Source organism: Tupaia chinensis, unplaced genomic scaffold, assembly GCF_000334495.1.
Source record: "Tupaia chinensis unplaced genomic scaffold, TupChi_1.0 Scaffold000239_1, whole genome shotgun sequence".
In the NCBI taxonomy this organism is placed as follows: Eukaryota; Metazoa; Chordata; class Mammalia; order Scandentia; family Tupaiidae; genus Tupaia; species Tupaia belangeri.
Genome location: NW_006159717.1, coordinates 995,149 through 1,017,149, shown reverse-complemented (window position 1 = coordinate 1,017,149; position 22,001 = coordinate 995,149). Strand labels below are relative to the sequence as shown.

Genomic DNA, 22,001 nt, shown 5'->3' with positions numbered 1-22,001 from the left:
AGATATACAGAGAAAGAGAGAGACAGAAAGCCGCCAGGTTTGGGATTGGAACCATGGTCGGCCATGTGGGAGTCCAGTGCCCTTATCCACCATGCCACCACCTGCCAGCCCCAGTGACATTTCAGATTCTGGATTTCTGGATTAGAAATACTCAACCTGTAGGGGTTGTTGGGTCATATAGTAGTTCTATTTTTAATTTTCTGAGGAAGTGCCACACTTTTCCATATGACTATACTAATTTACATTCTCACCAGTGATATTTTAATAATTTTTTTTTAATTGTTAGAGGGTGCATAGACTTGCAAGAGGGAGAGACAGAGAGTGCAAGGGAAGGAGATAGAGTAGAGAGAGAGAGAGAAAGAGAAAAAGTGTTCCTCAATGGGATGTGGTCATACTGCAGTTCCTTTTCCTCCAGTTCTCCATCCTATTGGGATTCTGGCATGTGTTCACATATCCACCCAGAGTGTTTTCAAGTCGCTAGTGCTAGGATTTGAACTGTAGTTGACTATGTAGAACCCAGCTTCTTAATCCATCAGGCTAGGGTACCAGCCCCATATTTCTTAAGTATACTTTAGACTTTGTATTTTTTATTTTGTTTTAGTACTTCATTAATTGCCGTATAAGTACCATGTTTAGATATTGTACTTTTGATGTATAGTAGGGTATATTTTAATTTTTTTGTTATTGTAATCTACCATTTTGTGCATTGTTTTTATCTTTACTCTTCTAGATGTCCTTGATAATGATTTTGTATAATTTCTTTTCTAATTACTCTCACCCTCTATTTTGTGAGGAAATTGCCTTCTTCATGGTGCTGGCCTTTGCTTTTTTGTGGACATGTCATACCTGCTTAACCTCAGAAACATTTTTGTTTTTTTTTTGAGAGATTTTCACTGTAGGGCACGTGCGCTCGCCAGACAGACAGAGAGAGACATAGAGACAGAAAGCGAGAAATCACCCCCCAGGGGGGATGGTCACGCCGCAATCCCTTCTCCTCCATTCTCCTCTCGGGATCTTGGGCACGCAAGCACACGCGCCTGGCGTGAGTTTTAAGCCACCGGGTCCGGGACACGAACCGCGGTCGACTACGTGGGAGTCCAGCAACATAGCCATTACGCTAACTGCTGGTTCCCAACCTCAGAAACATTTTGTAATCTTTTAAAAATAATTTTAAAACTTAATTCCTGGAACTTAAAACAAATTATTTATTTACATTCACTCACTGTACGTCATTACAGTATATAAAATGAGATTTTCCATCCAGAATATACTGTATATTAGCTAATATAGACTGTATATTAGCTCAGTAAAGGATATTACCATACATGTTATCGTCAACAAATTATTTTCCATTTCTTTTTAAAAATGATTTTATTTTATTATTATCATAATCTTTTTTATATTACATTGAATCACATATATCTTTACAGTGTATTACATTTCTTTTTCCAGCACAATTACCATGCATATCAGTTAAGACAAAGACATTGCTTATCATCATCATCAAATAGCTTTTTATCATTTTTTCCAACTTATTATAATTACTATTATTTATTCTCTTTTTTTTTTTTTTGAGAGAGAGGTTTTCGCTATAGGGCGCGTGCGCTCACCAGACAGACAGAGAGAGACATAGAGACAGAAAGCGAGAAATCACCCCCCAGGGGGGATGGTCATGCCGCAATCCCTTCTCCTCCATTCTCCTCTCAGGATCTTGGGTACGCACGCGCACGTGCCCGGTGTGAGTTTTAAGCCACCGGGTCCGGGACGCGAACCACGGTTGACTACGTGGGAGTCCAGCGACATAGCTGGTTCCCTATTCTCATTATTTTTTTAAACATTCAATCACTATATATCACTTGGCTTGTATAAAGAATCTACCCAATGTGAAGTACTTATCAGACCAGTCCAGTTGAGAACACTATACATGTTATCGTCAATGGGTAATAAACCATTTCTGTGTCCCCACTAATATGCCTCTCTAGCTATCCTTCTCTATACTATTCCCTTCTCCCACTGCTCCCATTTCACACTGTCTTCAGCATCTGTAACTATTTTCACTGCTTTTATGCCCTCAAATATTTCAGTTTCTATCATAATGTACTGATAGTTGGTATATAGTAAGTGGATACATGCAGTATCTTTCTTATCCTGGCTTGCTTCACTCAGCAATAGATCCTCCATATTTAACCACTTTCTATCAAATGTCAGGGTCTTGTTGGTTTTTCTTAATGGCTGAGTAGTATTCCATGGAGTATATGTGTCACACTTTTTCCATCCATTCATCTGTTTGTGAACATTTGGGTTGGTTCCATGTCTTAATAATCATGAATAATGCTGCAGTAAACATTGATGTGCAAGCACTTTTCTGACTGAGCATTCTCCTGTCCTTTGGGTAGATACCCAGAAGTGGGATTGCTGGATCATATAGTAGTAGTTCTATTTGTAGATTTTTGAGGAATCTCCATATTGTTTTCCACAGTGGCTGAACCAGTTTATATTCCTACCAACAGTGTAAAGAGTTCCCCTTTTACCACATCCCCGCCAACACTTACCACTTTTTGTATTTTTAATCTTGGCCATTCTGACAGGGGTTAGGTGATTTTAATCTACTTTATGATGAGGGATGTTGAGCATTTCCTCATATGCTTTTTGGCTGTTCGTATGTTTTCCTTAAGAGATTTTTGTTCAGCCCATTTTCCCATCTTTTAATTGGGTTAATCTTTTTTTTTTTTTTTTTTCCAGTAAGCTGCTTTAATTCCCTGTGTATTCTGGTTGTCAGTCCCTTGTCTGAGGTATATTTTACAAAAATATTCTCCCATTCTGAGGGTTGTCGATTCACACTTGTTACTGTGTTCTTTGCTGTGCAGAAACTTCTTTATTTGATATAGTCCCACTTGTCTATTTTAGGGATTAATACCTGTGCTTTATTTCCATAACTTTTTGTAGTTGGTTGTTATGAATTTGATTTTTTTCATTATATTTTAGCTATTTATTGTTGGTTCATAGGACCGATACTGACTTTAGGAATGTTGAACTTTGTAAAGAATGCTCTTATTCCTAATACCTTTTCTGTCTGCAACCTTTGACTTTTCAAGTAGATAATTATATTATCTGTAAATAATAATTTCATTTTTCTTCACCTTTTTTGGATGTTATATTCATATATTTTTTTTTCTTATTTTATTGTGTTGACTAGTTCATTGGTCCCTCAGTATCCATGGGGGATTATTAGTTCCAGGACCCATCAACAGATACCAAAACCCATAGATGCTGAAATCTCCTATATAAAATGGAGTTCCACCATGTGGAACTCATGACAGTCAGCCCTCTGTGTTCTACTTTGAATTGAATCTGTGCTTGGTTGAATTCGTGGATACAGAACCCACAAATGAGAACTTTGTACTTTGAGAACAAGGTAAATAGTGATAATGTTATCACTTTAATGATAATTGGTAAATATTTAGTGCTTCTTGTCAGCTTCAGTTGTTAACAAATACCTAGAATTTTGATTGAGGAAAAATTTTGATAACATATCTATGCTTTGTAGGAAAGATTGCTCTTGTTGATTAATGGTGGAAGAAGAGGTTTAGGGGTGAGTTGGTGGTATAGCAGTAAAGCACAATACTCTGTGAGGCAATTCCACGTGGGAAGTTTCTCGGTTCAACATTGAACACTAGAGACCTCCCCGAGTATTATGGGCACATGATTGCCTGTGATCCAGGGCTAGCTGAAAAGCCAAGGGTGAATAAGAGTGTCAGGACCCTCTTGGGGTTGCTTTTTCGCTTGCTCTCTCTTTCTCTTCTCTCTTGCTCCTGGAAGAAATACTTTTTTTAAAAAAGGAGAGATTTAGAAGGAAGATGTGGTAGGGACCAAGAATTTACTATCCTTGGGCGTGGTGCCTGCCCTGTGGCAAAAACCTATGGAGGCTGGAGGATTGCGGCATTGAGTCCATCTCACTCTCTCTCTGTCTCTCTCAGTGAGTGCATGATTTAAAAAAATATATTAAAAAAAAAGAAAAAAGAATTTACTATCCTTATTACATTTTCCCTATTAAGCTTGGCTAATAGTTAGAGATATGCTTTAGCATGTTACATAATTACATGCTGTTTTATGTATTTGTTAAACTCTCAAGGGAAAAAGCCTTTGCTTATACAATACTTGTGAAATCCAGAGATGTTCAAATGGTATGATTGTTTTAGACAAACTAAAAATATATTACTTCAGAATATATTACTAAATTTGAAGAAATTTCCTTTTTGTATAAAAATGCATGGAAACTTAACAACTTCTGATGCTGATGTCAATCAGTATCATTTCCAAAGGTGATTCTGTAGTATGGTGGTGATATTCTTCAAAAGAATTCCATGGTCAAGTACTTCTAAAAAATCTTTAGCCTAATAGGCTTTTTTACTTTTAGTTAACTTCTGTTATTTTTAGGTTTTTGCCATAGGCGTGCGTACTCGCTGGAGAGAGACAGGGAGGGAAAGTGATAAATCATTCACGGGGGTGGGGAGGAGATGGCCACGTCACAGTTCCTTCTCTTCCTTTCTCCTCTTGGGGTTCTGGGTATGTACACACACACAGCCTAGTGTGATTTTTAGAGCTACCGGGTCTGGGATGCAAACTGCAGTTGGCCATGTGGGAGTTCAGCGTGCCTTAACCATTGCGCCACCTGCTAGCCCCTTAGTTTTAGATAACTTATTAGAATTTAATGAATTAACTTGCATTGTTAATTATCCAAAAAGAGATTTTTATTTCCTAAATTTCCTTTATCACAGAAGTCTTTTTTTTTCTTAGAGCACCTTGCTTTGCTTAACAGATATGGGGAAATGTAAATTATAGCAGTCAATTAAAAACATTTTCATGTACATTGTGCTAGGTAGGACCTGGAAGTATCACAAGATGAAAAAGATTTACCTAGAAAGCCATACAGATACATAACAAGTTAAATGTATTACAAGTGATTGGTAAATGAAATATAAATCAGATGTTACTGAGGAATAATATATTTTAAATGTTTTCAGAAAAAACCTCACTGAGAAACTGTACTTGAAGAAGCAGTGGGATTACATCAAGAAAATCTTTCCCAGAAGAGTGGAAATAAAATTGTGAGAGTGTTATGATTAGAATTTTGTTTATAAGAATAAGAAATGAGTAGTCTGTAACCAGTGGTTTTTCCCAGCTAAGATTTTACTTTCTGCCACCTCCTTCTTTCAGTGTTTTTCATGGGACAAAGTCAAATATCTAAAGAGTAATAATTGGGGTGATCGAAATGAGGCACTTTGAGAGGAAAAGGAGGGAGCATATTGACAATTTTATGAAGGTGATAGGAATAAATTAAGATGTCTTTGGCCTGCTGGGATGTAACTATGAAAAATGTCCCATAGCACTTGGCACATAACTTTGTCTTGAGCTTCAGTACTGAGCCACTTTTACTCTGTACTTTGATCCACCTCTTTTCACCTTTACTCCTTGCATTCTGATCCAAGCCTTCTTTCTCTTTGAATTCTCTATTCTGAGAATAGCTGAGTTTTAACATTTGCTGTTCATTTCTTCAACACGCTCCCACCCCTCCTCACTAATTCAGTTAATTCCTGCTCATCCTTCAGATCTTTTTCTTCCTTCCTTCCTTTTTTAAAAAATTTTCAGAGATACATACACTTACTGCAATCCCTTCTCCATCTCTCCATTCTTTGGAGAATTTGGAACAGTGTACACACACATGCCAGGGTGTTTTTAAAGCTGTTGGGCAAGGGTTCCAACTGTGTGAGTTAGTCATGTGGAATCTAGTCAATAGCTTTCTTTTTTTTTTTTTTTTTTAAGAGAGATTTTTGCCATAGGGTGTGTGTGCTTACTGGAGAGACAGAGAGAAACAGAAAACAACAAATCACCCTCCCATCCCCCAAGAGGGGATGGCCACGCTGCAGTCCCTTTTCCTCCATTCTCTTCTCAGGATTTTGGGCATCCATGAACATACACATGGTGTGAGTTTTAAGCCTCTGTAGGACTCTAACCATGGTTGACTATGTGGGAGTCCAGAGATGTAATCATTACGCCATCTGCTGGTCCCCTTCAATAGCTTTCTTAACAACTAGGACATGGCCTCATCTTTAAATCTTAAATGGAGAAATAGGTTGTTTTTTTTTTTTTTTTTTTGCCTTTCCTTACCCTTCTGTCTACTTGAGGCTGTTGACTTAGTTCATTGTTGTGTTGCTAACAGAAATACTTGAGATTAGGTGATGTATTAATGGAAAGAAATAAAGGTTTATTTGTTGCTGAGGGTACAACATGGTGGAGGGCAGGATATTGAGCAGAGTGACTGTCCATAAATTTATCTTTGCCTAATCTTCTTTCTCCTCCTGAAAACACACCAGAAATAAGTCATAGGTACCCTGCCCTCACACCCAAAGGTTCCACCCCGGGACGCAATGAAGGAATTACTTTTTCACTTAACACCTTTACAATACAATCAAACTCCAACACATGAAATTTGGGGGGGGGGGGACACTCCAAACTATAGCAGCTGTCTTTCTTTCCTACAGTGTTTATTTCTATAACCATTATTTCTTTAGATATTTGGTCGGTGTATATTTTCCACATGAGAATAAGGCTCAGGTCTGTTCTCTGCTTACCATTCTATTCCACAGTGTTTGGCATGGAATATAGACTCAAAGCGTCTAATAGCTACAGATTTGGGACCCACAAATAACGTAATGGTCACTGGACTCCCACATAATCGACTGTGCTTCTAGTCCCAGACTTAAATTAAAACTCAAGCTAGATACATGTGCACGTGTGCCCAAAACTGAGAGGAGAATGGAGGAGAAGAGATTGTGCTGTGGCCATCCCTCTGGGGGGTGATTTCTCACTGTACGTCTCTCTGTCTCCAGTGAGTACACGTGACCTGTTGAAAAATCTCTCTTTAAAAAAAAAAGCTACAGATGTATTTTTTTTAATAGAGATTAGAGGATTTATCTAAAATATTAAGATGTGGCAGAAATAGAAATAATAGTTCTTATTGTTGAGCAGTTGAAGGGAAGTGGGGGGACTGTTTTTATTTTTTAAGTGTATTTATTTCTTTCATGAAAAACAGAAATAAAAAGAGAGAGCACCCGCAACAGGGTATTGATGCTATGATCCACACCTAACTTCAGCTAACCCTGGATCATGGGCATGTCTGTGCCCAGTGCTCCTAGGGAGGTTTCTGGGTATGAACTGGGAACTTCCTGTATGGGTTAGCCTTGCAGAACATTGCATTTTACTGCTTTGCGACTGTGCTGTCCAAGAACCTGAATTTCAAAGACTCTTGTTTGACCTCCAGGGTGTATGGGGCTGCCAATAAAATGAGAAAGGGGGACCGGCAGGTGGCGTGGTGATTGGATGCCCTGGACCTCCTACATGGCCGACTGTGGTTCAAGTCCTGGATCTGGCAGCTTCCTTTCTAGCTTTCCTTCTCTCTCTCTCTGGTCAAATTGAAATAAATAAAGTTATATAAAAAACAATTCTATAAAATGAAATAAATAAAATGAGAAAGAAAACAGTGCTAAAAAAACAGATTTTAGAGAAAATAAAGCATATTTTAGTCTCTGCTTCATTATCGAGAAAACCAGTATCACCCTTTCAAATGATTCTAGAGTTACTGTTCTATTCTTTAGTTGTTTGAATAAGTTTATCATGTAAATTCCTTATTATATATCTTCTTTTTTAAAGACTTAATTTTATTTATTTTACTTATTATTTTTTGTTTGACCAGAGAGGGACAGAGCCAAGAGAGAGAAAGAGAGGGAAAGTGAGAAAACAAGCTGCCAGATCAGGACTTGAACTGTAGCCAGCCTTGTAAAAGTCCAGTGCCATTAATCACCATGCCATGTGCTGGCCCCTCTTGTTATATATCTTTAAAGCAGTTTGAGAATAATGTTTATGCAATTAGTCATTTCTGTCAATTATATTGATGAAATTTGTGAAGTATCATTTTATTTGTACCAAAGATAAAAGAGAAAATTATCTTTTTTTTCCTTTTTCTTTTTTTCTGAGAGATTTTTTGCTATAGGGCATGTATACTCGTCAGAGAGACAGAGACAGAAAGCAAGAAATCAGGGGGGATGGCCATGCTGTAATCTCTTCCCCTCTATTCTCCTCTTGGCATTTTGTACACACACACACACACACACACACACACACACACGTGTGCAAGTGCCCAGTGTGAGTTTAAGCCTCTGGGTCCAGTACTTGAACCACAATCAACTATGTGGGAGCCCAGCAAAATAACCATTACGTCATCTGCTGGTTCCAAGAAAATTAGCTCTTTAAAAGTAAAAATTACCAGTACATTCTTAAATGTGATCTATTTTGGGGTGTAGAAGTAGAAAGTAGGTGCAGGTTATATGTCTACCAAATTACGGTATAGTTAGATCTCCCCCCTCCTTCAGAGTTAGAGAATTTGAACATTTGGTTTTATAGGTAAAAATTTGATTCATTCCTAGTGCTTGATTTTTGAAATATAAGTGGCTGAGTGTCATTTGTTCACTGCTTTCATTTTATTATAAGCAGTAGACATACATTTTTACTAATCAAACTTTTTAGTGAACCCTTATTTTTTAAATATATCTTATTAATATAACAACTCACTTTTATGTTTGTAATTTGATAAATACTGTACTACATATTATCCTTTTTGCACTTTTTTAATCAATAAAATAGCCTCATAGCCTCTATGAAAAAAGCAAGCCTCCACATTCGGGACTTGAACCGTGGTCTTTCATTTGGGAGTGTCCAGCACCTTAACCACCGTGCCACCTGCTGGCCCCAGAATAGGTATTTTAAATTTGAATTCTAAAAATGAATATCAGCCTGACTTTAAAAAATATATATTTATTAATTAATTTCTTTCTTAGTTTAGGTTTTTGCCATAGTGCACTTGTGCTCATTAGCGGGAGAAAGGGCGAAATCACCCCCAGAGAGGATAGCTACATCATAATCTCCTCTCCTGCATTCTCATCTTGGGATTTTGGACACACACACACACACACACACACCCCACATGATTTGAGCTGCTTGTGTTGGAGAGTCGAATACTGGTGACCACATGGATACAGTGGCCCAACCACTATGCCAGCAGCTTGACTTTTAAGTTCAATGAACTCTTCCATGAAACTTGAAGGATAAATAGCAGTATAATAATAATAATTTTCAAGCTAAATTACTAACTGATTATATTAACTTTTAATTTGGAAATCACATCTCCACAGTCAGTATTGTTTCAGTAGTATTTTCATAATACCTTAACTTCATAGAATGTGTTTGTTTTTTCAACAATTTTTTTGAAATACAATTCATCCATTTATATAGTTCCGTAGTTTTTAGTATATTCACAGTTATGGAACCATTACCACAGTTATTTTAGAATATTATCATTACCTGAAAAGATGCCCCAAACCTGTTAGTAATCATTCCATAGTTCTTTTCCCCTTCCCAGCCTTAGATAGCTGCTAATTTATTTTCTTTCTTTGTTCCTTCCAGATTTATTTATTACTTCTATGGGTGACAGAGGCAGAGACAGAGAGCAGTCTTTCCAACAGGGTCTTGACACTGCAGTTCATTGTGGGCGTGCACCCATCATAGGGAGGTCTGCTGATGAGCATCCAGAACTTTCCCAAATATGTATTTTCTGTCCCCCTAGTTTTGACATGTGTACCTGTTTTTCATAAAAGAGGCATACTGTTGGGGCCAGTAAGGTGGCTGGATCTCACATGGCTCACTGTGCAGTTTGAGTCCTAGACCTGGCAGCTTGAAAATCTCACCAGGTGCATGTACAGGGTGTGCCCAAAACCCAAACCAGAGGAGAATGGAGGGATTGTGGCATGGCCATCTCCTCTGGGTGTTGATTTCTCACTTTACCTCTCCCTCTATCTCTCTTTGTCTCTGGTGAGCACATAGGCACTATAGCAAACTAAAATATAAAATAAAATAAAAGTTAAATTTAAAAACACATGCTGGATACTATTATTATAATAATGTTTTAAATGTCAACTTTATCAATTAATTAGTTAGTTATTTTGAGGTATTTTTGCTATATGGTGTGTTTGCTCACTGGAGAGAAAGATACAGAGAGACAGAAAGCGAGAAACTACCATCCAGGGGGATGGCCATGCTGCAGTCCCTTCTCCATTCTCCTCGGAATTTTGGGCACATATGTACATGTGCCTGGTGTGAGTTTGAAGCCACTGATTCTGGGACTCGAACTGCGTTAGGCCATGTGGGAGTCCAGTTAGGAAACCATTACACCATCTGCTGGTCTCCATGGTGGATATTATTGCCTCTGTAAATAAGTGTATAAATTGATGATCAGGAGGCAATGTTTTACTCTTTTTTTGTTACTTGTTTTTGTTTTGAGAGGAGAGAGAGAGGTGGGAAAATCAATTTGGTTTTGAAGCTGTAAAGAAGGCAGTTTAATCTTTGAATCTTTACCATTTGAAAGAATGACTTCTGAAGATTCAATACCTGATGTTTTTCCCATCTAGGTTTCTTCATTTCTTCTGGGCATTAATCAGTTCCTGCCATTTATATCCAGTATAATTTTCATTACTATATTTCATTTTCATTTTGTTTAATATTTTTCATAAGTAAATGTGAACATCTTAAATAGAAATCTTTTTTTTTTTAAGAATATGAAAGTCACTGCATTTTTGTGTTCTTGCTTATAGAGGAGATAACTGATTTCAATATGATTCTCATTTTTTTTTTTAATTTTTTTTTTTTTTTTTTTGCTATAGGGAGCATGCGCTCGCCAGACAGACAGAGAGAGACAGAGAGATAGAAAGCGAGAAATCACGCCCCCCCGGGGTGGGGATGGCCACACCGCAATCCCTTCTCCTCCATTCTCCTTTCGGGATCTTGGGCATGCACGCACATGTGCCCAGCGTGAGTTTTAAGCCACTGGGTCCGGGACGCGAACCGCAGTCGACTACATGGGAGTCCAGCGACATAGCCATTATGCTAACTGCTGGTCCCAATATGATTCTAATTTTTAATTAGGAGCTAGTTTTTATAATCAATTCATAAGGTAAAATAGTATGTAGTTTCTTACAAAAACCCCTTAAGTTATGTGTAGATATACCACTTTGTAATATCACTGCCATTTTTGTATGTGTATACACCATTGTGTAAGACTGCAATTTCTTTCGCTCAATATCAAGTAAAATGTCTAGAGCGGTATTGTACTAAAAATACAATGTCTTTTTAAACACTTGGAACCCTCTCAGAATAGGAGCACAAATTAGGCTTTAGCCTAAGAGCAAAAACATAGGCAGTTTTGCATAGTTTTCAGTGTTAATAAGTTCTCCATAAATGTTACTGCGTATATTATTATTATTTTTTTATTTTTTATTTTTTTAGGGTTTTTTTGCCATAGAGCACATGCACTTGCCAGAGAGAGAGACAGACAGACAGAGGAAAACTCAGACACAGCCTTGCCACATACCTTTTCTTCATTCTCCTTTTGAGATTTTGGGTACGTTTGCACACGAGTTTGAAGCCATTGATCCAGAGCTGGAACCAAGTTGGCCATGTGGGTGTCTAGCCCCTTAACTACCATGCCACCTCTTGGCCCCAGGGCAGTTATAATGATTCCACATATATAATCTCCCTCCCTCCTTTTTAAAAGAAATTTGCTATAAAATATGTGTACTTACTAAAGAGAGAGAGAGAGAGAGAGAAAATAAGGATGTACCAACAGGAGGGATGATTACATTTCATCCCTTTTCTCTTCATTCTCCTCTAGGGATTTGGGGCTCTCACTCATACATGCATGTTTTTTAAGCTGCTAGGTCCTGGACTCAAACCATACAGTGGCCATGTGGGATCCACTTGCCTTAGCCACCATACCACCTGGCTGGCTTTATAATCCCCTCCCCCCTTTCTTTAATTGTGAGGGTATGTGATTGTCTTGGTTTTGGGTTCGGGGACTTTGGCCTGAGACCCTCTTCTGTTCATTTTAAGATTCACTCTATTCGGCTGTGCTTTAGTTTATATTGTGCCATTGCATAATTGGGAGTGAGGATTACAGCTCCTGGGGAAGTAGGGAGGGGTACCAAAAAGTATGACAGAAGAATATAATCATGATATCACTTTTCTCTTTCCTTTTTACCTTTTCAGTTTGAACAGAAAAGTGGTGCCGTTTTTGATGAAATTGTAGAGAACTGTAAGTACCATTTAAGAAAAAAACATGTATTTTAATAGATAATAAATGCTATTCTAGATAAAATGCTTAACTATTATAGTGTTCTGTTAGGAATAATTTCTGTGATGCTTCAACTTGATTTATTTTAGATCTCATAACTTTCTATTAGTACTTCTTGCAGTTAATCTGAATTGTAAGACCTACTCTTTATTTTTCAGTAACTATTTTATTCTATATTAATGTGTTGAAACATAGTCACATTTTGTATCAGTGTGAATTATACATAAGATTATCCTTTCTGCTTTTAAAGGTTTCTTATTTACTTAATTCTTAATTTTCTCTTTAGATTCTGTGTTAGAAGATGTTTAAAATTATTTTTGTTCTTCATGATTATGAAAGTATTACATTCAATTTTACAATATAGAAATGAATAAAAATAGAAAATAAAAGCCCTTGTTGTTACCGTGCTCCAAAGAGGACCATTTTAAAGTATGTCTTTCCAAACTTCTTCCTATGAATATATATCTATATATTGTGTATGGCAATTATATATAGGAATTTGTGTGTAGGAATTATATGTATAATGTTGCCCTTTTTTTCCCATCTGCATAGATATAGCCCTATCAGTGGATATAGCCCTATCATCCTTTTTAGTGACTGTACTTGTATTTTATTATATAGCTGTTTTATAATTTAACCAGCTTCCACTTCTATACACATGTAAATTATTTTGAACTTTTTGTTATTGTGAGCAACATTGAATATATTTTACAGTGTACATCTTTGTATACTTCTTGCAGTAGTATGTCTGTAAGATACAGAACAGAAATGGTGAATCGTCAGAAGATATTTGCTTGCTTGTTTGTGAAGGATAAATTTTATCAGTTAGAAATTCTGAATTAAGAGGAATATGTGTTTCTTCCTGTCATCTTTTAATTTTATTTAGGTTTTAACCAGAGAAAGCACATGCTCTCTGGAGAGAGAAAGAGTAAGAGGGAAAGTGAGAAATCACTCCCCAGAGGATGGCTATACCTCAGTCCCTTCTCTTCCATTCTTTTCTTGAGATTTTGGAAACACACTCATCTAGCTTGATTTTCAGGCCATCAGGTCTGGGCTTTGAACTTCCTTTGGCCAGTGGGAACTTAGCGTCTTAATCACCATACCATCAGCTGGCCCCTTCTTTTTGTTTTTAGTGTTTATGTCCACGATGAAGATTTGCAAGGACCTCCTTTCCCTTTGGAATTAGTTTGGTAACATTTTTGAGTGATAACAGCCTTTGTAGACTTTAGTGTTTTTGTTTTGTTTTGTTTTTTCCTGAGTGATTTTTTGCTATTGGGCATGTGCACTCACTGGAGAGACAGACAGAGACAGACAGAAAGCAAGAAATTATCCCCCAGGGGAACGGCCGTGCCACAGTCCCTTCATTCTCTTTTCACAATCATGGGCACATCCATCCTGTGTTAGTTTTAAGCCACTGGATCTAGGAATGGAACCATAGTCGACTACGCGGGAGTCTAGTGACGTAACCGTTACACCATCTTCTGGTTCCTAGAATGTAGTCTTACTTTCTGTTACTTGATATTTCGAGGTAACTAGCTTCTGATCGTCAGTGGATTTAGTTATCCAATGTCCTTTTTCGTTACAGGCCACCAAAATGGATTCTAACTAACTTATGTAGAAGAAACTTTCTAAATGTATTATTGGTGTATTTCATAGAATTTAAGGTGGAAGTACAGAACAGGTTTCTTCTGGGGCACCAGCAAAATGAGATCATGAGCTTTTGTTCTCTACAGTGCTTATAGAAAGTAGATATGTTCTAATGACCTTTAGTCTTTTTTGTGTGTCCATTTTAAGTTTCAAGTTTCTAGGAAAAAGATTATGAAGGGGTCAGCTTGATGCTGGTGTTTGTCTTTGAACCAGTTATCGGGGTCAGGGAAACAGGGTCAAATAGTGAAACGTGGATGTTAGAAATTGTCCTACTTCTCACTTTTACCAAATAATTTTGAATACCTGCTGTAGACATGCCTTTGCTCAGGTCTATGCATAGATGACAAAAATAAATTACATAGCTTTCCAATTAAGGATTTAAACTGGTGTTTTATTTTTATTTGTTAAAGCTTTCTGTCTCTGTCTCTCTCTATCTGCTGGCCTAAGTAATCCAGATATTTTAAGTATTAACTATGACTGAAGTTTTTGTTGCTGTTTATGGACTATCAACATGTTTTTGTGTCTGAATTATACCTCTTAACATGCAGCTCAATTTTAAAAAGAAATAGTACAATTAGAAATTTCTTTTTGGGGAGACAGCAAATGGCATGGTGGTTAAGGCGCTGTACTTCTATATGACGGGCCATGGTTTGAGTCCCAGACCTATGACTTGCTTTCTTTTTTTTTTTTTGAGAGGTTTTTGCTATAGGGTGCTTGCGCTCGCCAGACAGACAGAGAGAGACCTAGAGGCAGAAAGCGAGAAATCACCCCCATGGGGAATGGTCACGCCGCAATCCCTTCTCCTCCATTCTCCTCCCAGGATCTTGGGCACGCACGCACATGCGCCCGGCGTGAGTTTAAAGCCACTGGGTCCGGGACGCGAACCGCGGTCGACTATGTGGGAGTCCAGCGACATAGCCATTACGCTAACTACTGGTTCCCATGACTTGCTTTCTAACATTCCCTCTCTCTCCTTTTTTCTCTGGTGAGCACACATGCCCTATGGGAAGCTTAAAATAATAATTAAAAAAATAAATAAATTAGGTTAAAAAATACATATATATGGTTTTTTTCTTTAAAGAGAGATTTTTTAGGTATAGGGCATGTGTGCTTACCAGAAAGACAGAGACAGACAGAGAAAAAGTGAGAAATCACCTCCTAGGAAGGAATGGCCACACCATAACCCCTTCTTTTCCATACTCCTCCTAGGATTTTGGCATGCACGCAAAAGCACTGGGCATGAGTTTGGTTCTTCTTTTAAAAGAAATATTTTATTTAATTTTACTCATTTATTTATTTTAAATAGAGAGGGAGGGAGGGAGGGAAAGGGAGAAAGCAAACCACCAGGTCTGGGATTTGAACTGTGGTTGGCCATGTGGGAGTGTTCATCACCCTAACCACCACGCTACCTGCTGGTCCCCACCCAGGTGTGAATTTTAAGCCTCCAGGTTCGTGACTCAAACTGTGGTCATCCATGTGGGAGATCAGAGTTTTGACTATTACACCACTCATTGGTCCCAGTAAATAATTATTTTTTATAAAAGAAACTTCTTGTGCTCACTTTGGCAGCACATATACTAAAAATCGGAACTATACAGAGAAGATTAGTATGGCCCCTGCACAAGGATGACACACATTCATGAAGCATTTCATATTTTTAGACATGGGAAGGGGCCGCAGAAAGAAAAGCAGAATTTCTGGTGGAGCAGCTAACATTGTTACTATAAGTGGCCAATAAAAAAGACTCTGGAAGTGTCAAAAAAAAGATTTCTTTTTAAAGATTTGCTGTAGGGCATACATGCTTATAGGAGAGACAGGAGAACGGGAGGGGGGAAAAGAGATGGAATGTGAGAACTCACCTCCGGGAGGGATGGCCACACCACAGTCCCTGTTCCTCCATTTCTCCTCTTGGGATTTTGGGCATTTATGCACAGGTGTGCAGCACTGTTTTTTTTTTTTTTTTTTTTTTTTTTTTTTTTTTCACAATTGCATTTTTCATGCTACATTGTCTGGGACTTGAATTGTGCAGTCGGCCATGTGAGATCCAGCCATCTTAACCATCATGACACTGGTTGGCTTTAGAAATGTTTTTATAATTAAACAAAAATTAAAAAATATAAAGAGAACTGAAAAAATTAATGTGTATTTGTATGTGTGTATGTCTTCATTTTTAAATAATTATTCAATTTAATATATTAATTTATTAATTAAGGGAGAGAAAGAAAGTTAGAAAGCCAGTCACCAGCTCTGGGACCCAAACCACAGTTGACCATGTGGGAATCCAGTGCTTTAACCACCATGCCACCTGCTGGCCCAAGCGTAGCATTTTTTTTTAACACCAAAACTGCTTAAAACTTTTTGTTGAGGGGTATTGTTGCTGGGTATTATTTGAATCTTTTCATCGTCACAAAGGAATAGCTTCAGGAAAAGGTTGAAACCAATACCTAAAATCTGCTTTAGGAGTTTAAATATGGCTAGAGAGTTGAGATAGTCTTAACTGCAAAACACTGCATAGCTCTCAGGAATTTTTTAGTTCATTACATAAAGACATAGGTGTGGTTCTTCTTTCTTTTTAAAACTTATTAATTGGTTTCTTTCATGAAAGAGAGAGGCATAGAGGCAGTAAACTCCTTCCCCTTAACAGGGTCCTTGTTTCATGATCTACCACCAGTCTCAGCTGGCCTGGATTGTGGACTCTCATATGGGCAGTGTGTACAAGAGGCCCCTGTGTGCACACTAGGATCATTCCCTGTTGGTCTAGTTGTGTTACCACTGGACAGTTTTCTGGCCTAAGACATAGGAGCTTCTTGAATCAAACAAACTGATTACTTACAAATAAAAAGTTTTCAGATGAATGAAATAGACTCAGCTTGTTTAGTCTCTATATTGTTGAAAAGGTTTATATTTTTGCAGACAACTCATAGATATATTTCAGAATTGTTTTCAGTGAAATTAAGCTGTGTCAGGGAAATGTTGGCATTGAAAAGAACACATAAATTACATGTGTTCAAATACACAGAAATTGCATGAGGCTGATCACGTCTGACTTTTTTAAAGAATATGTTTTGGCTTTTTTATGGCCCAGGCCATAAAATACAGTAAAAAGTAAAAAATACGTATTTACTGTCCCTGTCGCCCTCTTAACCCATGTCAGCAGCTTTGTAGTTAGTCTTCCATGTTTTTTTTCAATGCTCTTAAAATAATTATAATACACGAAGATGTCAATGCACATCTAGAGGAGTTCAAGCTGTCAGGTCCAGGACTCAAACCATGGTTGCCATGTGGGAGTCGAGCACCTTAACCTACTACCTCACTTGGTATTTCATTTTTAATGATTCTTGACTTTATTTGACTGTTGATTAATTGTTGAACTACATTTGTGAGTTTGCAGTTTAAAGAGGAGGCTTTTATCATTTTATTTAAGAAATTATATTTTATTGAATAGTACATTCCTCTTTTTTCATATGAAGAAAAAAGTAGCAACCTCAGGGAATTGTTACCAAATCATGATTCCTAAAGTTGAAATTACGGTAGATACTACTTTACTTCTGAAAATCGTGCTTTGATGAAAAATGTACAAGAGAGATGAAGTAATGTATTAAAAATGAAAGTAATAGCACTTTGGAAATATTTATTTGTATGGTAATTGCGTTCCTTAGTTGGTAGTTATACCTTAAAATGAAATTATTTTTGGATATGATATAGAAATATCAGTGTGGGGGGTGGCGGCAGGTGGCACGACAAGAGCACTAGATTTCCACAATGGCCAACTACTTGTTTGAGTCCCGCATCTGACGGCTTTCTTTCTTACTTTCTCTCTCTCTCTTGCTCATTCGCTCTGTCCTTCTCTGGTCATATTAAAATAAATAAATACATAAATAAATAAATAAAATAATTTTAAAAAAGAAAGAAATACCAGTATACCACTAAAGCATAAGAAGGACAAGGAGTAAAAGTTGATTGTACCTAGCATTTGGAAGTTTGCTTTTAGAAATATTAAACAGCGGGGCCAGCAGGTGGAGTGGTGGTTAAGGTACTGGACATTTCCACATGGTCAACCATGGTTCGAGTCCTAGACCTGGTGGCTTGCTTTCTCATTTTCTCTCTTTCTTTGTCTCTGTCTCTTTCTCATCAAATTGGAATGAATGAATGAATGAATAAATAGAATTTAAAAAATATATTGAACTTACTTTGCTCACAGTAACTTATTCATTCTCCTTTCACAAAATCTAGCAGTCTATCTGCATTTTACTTACTGTCTCTGTTACAAAATGATTTTCCTCCTCAGCTCATTACTGTTTATTGGATCATCCCTGTAAGTGCATACTCCAAAGCTGAATAGTCTCCCTTTTAAAAACGAATTCTTGGGACCAGCGGTTGGTGTAATGTCTATGTTGCTGGACTCTCGGGTAGTCGACTGCGGTTTGAGTTCTGTACCCAGTGGTTTAAACTCACGCCGGGTGAGTGCCCATGCGTGCCCAAGATCCTGAGAGGAGAATGGAGGAGAAGGGATTGTGGCATGGCCATCCTCCCTGGGGGGTGATTTCTCACTTTCTGTTTCTCTCTGTCTTTCTGGTGAGCATATGTGTCCTATAGCAAAAACCTCTCAAAACAAAACAAAAATGAATTCTAAAGGAAAAAAAAAAATCAAAAAACCTCTACTGATTCCAGATTTTATTATACTTCAATTTCAACTTGTTTTTCTTTAATTTTGAGCAAATTTTCTCTGAGTAGTTATCTATACTTATGGTTTCCAAGTTATCTCTTCTTAGTCTCTGTTGGGATCATTTCACTTTGGCTTTTACACTTAGTTTCCCACTGATTAAGTTCTTGTCAAGTTAGATGTTCATTTTAGCGTTACCAGTATAACTGATAAGTTCTCAGTCTTTTTTTTTTTTTTTTTAGAGAGGATTTTGACATAGGGCGCGTGCACTCACCAGAGAGACAGAGAGACAGAAAGCAAGAAATCACCCCCCAGGGGGATGGCCATGCCACAATCCCTTCTCCTCCATTCTCCTCTTGGTCACGCACGCACTTGCACCTGGCATGAGTTTTAAGCCACTAGGTCCAGGACTCAAACCGCAGTCGACTACATGGGAGTCCAGTGACATAGCCATTACACTAACTGCTGGTTTCCTCAGTCATTTTTTATCAGTTGAGTAAGCAGCATTCGCATGGCTGATTATATCCTCCTTACTGAAAGATTTTTTTTCACTTGGCATCTGTGACATCAGTCCCCTCATTTTCTTCTGTTTCATTGGCTGTTTGTCTAATCCCTTTAAGTTATTTAATTTCTTTACCTGAGTTCTTTCCTCCTACCAGATTTTTAAACGTTGAAGTATCTCTCAAGACTCTTACATCTTTTCCATGTGGAGTAAATAAACTCACTAGGTGATGTTATCTAGTCTCATGAATTTTATGTACCATCTTTTTTGGGGGGGAAAGATTTTTGTAGTAGGGCATGTGTACTCGCCGGAGAGACAGACAGAAAGCTGGGAGGGGCGGGGGATGACCACGTTGAAATCCCTTCTCCTCCATTCTCCTCTTAGGATTTTGGCCATGCACGTACATGCACCTAGCATGAGTTTTAGACCGTTGGGTCTGGGACTCAGACCGTCATCAGCTACATGGGAGTCCAGCAATGTAACCATTAATGCTGGTTCCTTAAGTACCATTTCTTCATTGATTAATGGCAAGAGTCTCCTCTCTTTAACTATAGATTAATAGATCCAATTGCCTTTTTTTTTTTTTTAATTGTTAGGAGGGCACTTATGTCTACTAGAGAAAGAAAACACTTCCCTCCTTCCGTATGGCATCATCGTGGCGCATTCCCTCTTTCTTCATTTCTCCATCCCCTAGGAGTTTTTGGGCATGCACCAATGTATGCCTGGTATGATTTTTAAGCCACTGGGGCCAGGACTCTAACCACAGCCAGCCATGTGGGATCTGACTTCCTGTACCCGGCACTTAATTGCTACTCTACTCTGCAGGGATAGCCCTCCTATGCCTTCTTGACACTTCCATTTAAAGATTTAATAAGGATATCAACGTTAACACTGCTAAAACCAGACTCTTCATCATTCCTTCTGTCTCGATCTACTTTTCACTTAGTATTCCGATCTCAACCGAGTTTGCACCCTAATTTATAATCCTTGACTTCTTTCATACCCGTCACCTCATATTATCATGGAATGATATATCCCAAACTGACCACTTTCCCTCATACCTACCATTGCTACTGTCACACTGGTCTTAGCTACCAGTTTTTTTTTGTTTGTTTTATTTTGTTTTATTTTTTAGGGTTTTTGCCATAGGGCATATGTACTTACTGGAGAGAGAGAGAGAGAGACAGTGAGAAGGAGAGTGAGAAATCACCGCCTAGTGAGGGATGGCCATGCCTCAATCTTTTATCCTTCCAATCACCGCCTAGTAAGGGATGGCCATGCCTCAATCTTTTATCCTTCATTCTCCTGGGATCACATGTGCCTGTTGTGATTTTCAAGCCACTGGATCTGGGACTTGAATCACTGTCAGTCATATGGGAGTCCAGTGCCTTCACCACCACACCACCTACTGGCCCCTCTCTTCAGTATCTTGTAGTTTATACTTAAATACACTGCAATTTGTTTCTGTCCTACGGTTTCCTAGTAGATCTATTCTCTCTCTTCTTTTCTCATTTTTTTAAGCACTTCTTTCTTATTCATGTAGCCATAGTGTCCTTATTGTTCCTCAGACATACCAAGCATATAAACAGTATCTAAAAGCCCAGAATCTTCCATGAGAAGTTTGTGCTTTCACATGTTTCAACTACTTTTTAAAAAAACTTATTTTATTTAACTTTATTCATTTTATTTACTTATTTATCTTGTTTTAATTTGACCAGAGAGGGACAGAGTCAGAGAGAGAGAGGGAAAGTGAGAAAGCAAGCCGCCAGGTTTAGGACTCGAACCACAGTCAGCCACGTGGGAGTCCAGCACCCCTAACCTCTGTGCCACCTGCCGGTCCCACATGTTTCAACTACTTTGATAGTAGTGTTAGGTTTCATTCTATAGATCTAGGCATTGAGGAAAAAAAAAAACTGTTTCTTTTGTTTACTCATATGGACCACATGGAGGAGAAGAATTCAGTTCTGCTTAATTAGTTTTATTAATACATAAAATTTAACTGCTTGGGAATGGAGTGGCCAACGGCCTGCGGAGCAGCATGTCTAAGTTTTATTGTGACCCCTGTGATACACACCTCAGCCACGATTCTCCGTCCATGAGAAAGCACACTGCAGTGGTAGGAAACACAAAGAATGTGAAAGACTACTATCAGAAATGGATGGAAGAGCAGGCTCAAATCCTTTTTGACAAAACAACCACTGCCTTTCAACAAGGGAAGATACCTCCTACTCAATTCTCCACTCCTCCTCCTGTAGGGGTCATGATCCCATCTCCCCCTAGTCTCCCAGATCCTCCTCGCCCTGGCACGATGCCAGCACCCCATATGGGGGCCCTCCTCCTCCTCCTGGGATGATACCAGTAGGCCCTGCACCTGGAATGAGGCCACCCATGGGACGCCACATGCCCGGGATGCTGGGCCCCCAGTGATGAGACCTCCTGCCTGGCCCACGATGGTGCCCACTGGGCCAGGAATGACTTGACCAGACAGATAAGGATGAAGGGAGGCTTCTTTATGTCAGTTTTATAGTAACTTGTTCTACTTCACCAGAAGAGCCTGGTGCTGTGACTCTGGGTGTTTTCTAACAGCACATCAAGGAAGACTTTCTTCCCCTTTCCTATTTAAAAAAAAAATAAAAATAAGAGTAGCTTTGGAGGAGAGAAGTGAGACAAAAGTACAGTTTTCATTTGTATTGTAAAATGTGAAAATAAATTTGTCAACTTTTAGTTAAAAAAAAAAAATTTAACTGCTTAAGATTTTATTCTGTCTACAAATCGAAGTGATAAGTACCAAAGATGCAAATTCAAACTTGATACTTCATTAGAGATTGACATCTCTGAGAAAGTTTTAAATTTCTAGTGCTTTCCAATATTTAATTAAAAAAAAATTGTTTTAGGTTTTGGCCATAGGGTACATGTGCACTCCAGAGAGAGAGAGAGAGAGAGAAAGAGTG

At 38.2% G+C, this 22,001-nt stretch overlaps 1 protein-coding gene and 1 non-coding gene across 3 annotated transcripts in view; both read left to right on the top strand.

The window, feature by feature from the left end:
• The first annotated feature begins 5,090 nt into the window (after nt 1-5,090).
• ZMYM4 (zinc finger MYM-type containing 4) overlaps nt 5,091-22,001 on the top strand; it is a 100,346-nt gene continuing 83,435 nt past the window's right edge. The window contains exons 1-2 of one of the 2 annotated variants that reach the window (XM_014587890.2): nt 5,091-5,108; nt 12,154-12,199. The gene's annotated coding sequence lies outside the window, so the exon portion shown is untranslated. Of the gene's footprint in view, nt 5,109-12,153; nt 12,200-12,524; nt 12,668-22,001 lie in introns of those variants that run through there. The other variant, XM_014587888.2, reaches the window with a different exon arrangement.
• LOC114007836 (U6 spliceosomal RNA) lies at nt 15,439-15,544 on the top strand. The gene has a single exon (XR_003549426.1). It is a non-coding gene; the product is annotated as a U6 spliceosomal RNA (small nuclear RNA).